This window comes from Gossypium arboreum, chromosome 11, assembly GCF_025698485.1.
Source record: "Gossypium arboreum isolate Shixiya-1 chromosome 11, ASM2569848v2, whole genome shotgun sequence".
Lineage (NCBI taxonomy): Eukaryota > Viridiplantae > Streptophyta > Magnoliopsida > Malvales > Malvaceae > Gossypium > Gossypium arboreum.
Window position 1 is genome coordinate 121,203,968 of NC_069080.1, and position 2,896 is coordinate 121,206,863.

General features: G+C 38.4%; 1 non-coding gene across 1 annotated transcript; it reads left to right on the forward strand.

The window, feature by feature from the left end:
* The first annotated feature begins 531 nt into the window (after positions 1 to 531).
* LOC128284807 (small nucleolar RNA R71) lies at positions 532 to 638 on the forward strand. Its single transcript, XR_008275230.1, has one exon. It is a non-coding gene; the product is annotated as a small nucleolar RNA R71 (small nucleolar RNA).
* Positions 639 to 2,896: the final 2,258 nt, after the last annotated feature.

Genomic DNA, 2,896 nt, shown 5'->3' on the forward strand with positions numbered 1-2,896 from the left:
ATTTGAATCACACCTTATCACTGGATGTACCTAAGTAGAACCATATAAACCATCAATCTTTTTATTTAAAAGTTCTACCTGGTTTGATAGCATAGTGACCTCGTTGAGGTTGAAAACACCAGCTTCTTTTGTCGGCTTTGTTCTCATGACTTGCCATTGATAGTTGTTCAGTGACATCTCTTCAATAAATTCGTAAGCCTCTTTAAGTGTTTTGTTGTTTAATGTTCCACCGGCAACTGCATTACTGGGTGAACCTGTGAAGAACTAAGAAAACTATCAATGTTCCTATTCAAGAGTTCTACTTGATTAGAAAGCATGGTGACCGAATCGACGTTGTAAACACCAGCTGTTTTCATCAGCTTTGTCCTCATGACTTGCCACTAATAGTTATTTAGTGACATCTCCTCTATAAATTCATAGGCATCTTCAGGTGTTTTATTATTGATGGTTCCACCAACAGCTACGTCAACCATTTGTTAAGTCAAAGGATTCAGGCCATTATGAAAAGTTTGAACCTGTAGCCAGAGTGGTAACCCATGGTGAGGGCATCTTCGCAAAAGGTCCTTATAACTCTCCCATGCATCATAGAATATTTTTAAATCCATCTGCACAAAAGAAGAGATATCATTACGTAATTTAGCCGTTTTAGCCGGTGGAAAATATTTTAATAAGAACTTTTCGGTTATTTGTTACCAAGTAGTGATTAACCCCCGCGGTAACGAATTCAACCACTGTTTAGCTTTGTTTCTCAATAAAAAAGGGAATAACTGAAGGCGAATGGCGTCATCAGAAATGCCATTAATTTTAAAGGTATCACAAAATTCTAGGAAATTTGCCAAGAGCGTTGGGATCCTCGTCCTGCAAACCATCAAACTGAACAAACTATTGTATCATTTGAATTGTGTTAGGTTTTAGTTCAAAATTATTTGCAGCAATAGCAGGTCTAACTATACTTGACTAATTCCCGTTAAATTAGGTTTAGTATAATCATACATAGTGCGCAGAGTAGGATTCTGATTAACAGCAATCACAGGAGGTAGTGGATTTTCTTGGTTTTCAACCATCTCCTCGGTGGTGGTTGAAGTATCTTCCTCTTGCTTTTCTGTGTAACGTATGCTTCGCCTCATTTCTCTTTGGTTTCTGCGAACTGTGTGATCGATCTCATTATCAAAAAGTAATGGTCCTAACGGGTTTCTCCTGGTCGTAAACTAGAAAAACCTGTCAGAAGAAAATAAATGGAGAATTAGAAAAGAAAATTTTAAATTGCAATAAAAGTAAAATGGCTAAAGTAATAAAAATCGAGTGTTCCTAATATCTTAATTCCCCGGCAACAGCGCCAAAAACTTACTGTGTGATATTCGTAACAGGTTTTAAAGATTTATAAATGAAACGTTCTTGAGACTAACTTATTATCATGATTAAGGCAAGTGTACCTATCGAACAGTAGTATAGTTCAGCAAGACCGGATTGTCAAACCCAAAGGAACTACGAGTACTAGTATTTACGTCCTTTTTATTATCTAGCCTAAAATTTAAGAGGTTTGGTTGTCTAAACTAATTACTAACTAAGAATGCACAGAAGGAAAAACTTGGGAAAATACTTTTGGGGAAAATTCGATTTGATTGAGATAATACCTAAGGACAAATCCACCTAGACTTCACTTGTTATTTAACTCTGAATCGGATGATTTATTCATTCAACTTATTCCGTAGAAATCCTTAAGTTATATTATTATCTCTCTCGAGACTAACAACGTCTAACCCTAGATTGAATAATTGAAATCTCTTTCTAATTAATGCCCTAGGGTCACTTTTACTCGATCTATGGATCCCCTTATTAGGTTTCACCCTAATCCGGCAAAATCTTGTCACCCTGTCTCTAGGCATGCAACCATCTCCGCTTAATTATGACAAATTTACTCTTAGACAGGGTCTATTCCTCCTCTGAATAAGAGCTTAACTTGAATCAGTATCCTGGAATATCAAAACAAGAATTAAGAAAACATAATTAAGAACAAGTCAAATATTTATCAACAATTCAGATAATAATAACAAGATCCGTCTTAAGATTCATTCCCCTTAGGTATTTAGGGGTTTTAGTTCATACTAATGAAAGAAAACATCTCAAAAGAATAAAAATAACAAAACATAAGAAAACCCAAAACTCTTGAAGGAGTTTGAAGGGAGATCTCTAGTCTTGATGATGAACCTGGCTTTTGAGATGGATCGATCGGCTTCTCTTGAGTAATTCTTTCCTTCCTACTCTGTGTCCCCTCTTTTCCTCCTCCTTCAGGGTGTATTTGTAGGCTTTGGAATGCCTAAGAGCCCTCAAAAGTGGCATTTTCCAAATAGGACTCTACTTGGGCTTGACAAGGGCACGCCTGTGTGCGATTACTTCAGGCCGTGGTCAAGCCTGTTAAATAGGTATGGGCGTGTGGTCTACCCGTGTGAGTCGTGCTTCTATTCTTCCAAATTGACACGGCCGTGTGGTCTGCCCGTATGATGAAGTCCAGGTAGTGTTGATTTCGTACGTTGGCCCTTTTTCTCTATTTTTGGCCCGTTTCTCATTCCTTTCACTCTCCTATGCTCACCTAAGTATAGAACATGAAATTAAGGAATTAGGAGCATCGAATTCACAAAATCTAAGGAAAAATCATCCATAAAATGTGTTAAGCATGGGATAGAAATATGTATAAATTACGGTTTATCAGGGAGGGGATGCGTAGTGGGGGTAATGAAGGGCGACGACAGTGCGACGCAGGGGTAGAGTCTCTGTTCGCCAGTGGCGCGGTGGTAGAGAAGGTGTCAGACAGTGTGGAAGGAGGGAAAAAGGAAGAGAAAAGAAAATAGTGGTGGGTTTGTGTTCGATGACGGCGGCGTGGGGTGGCGATGGGCTT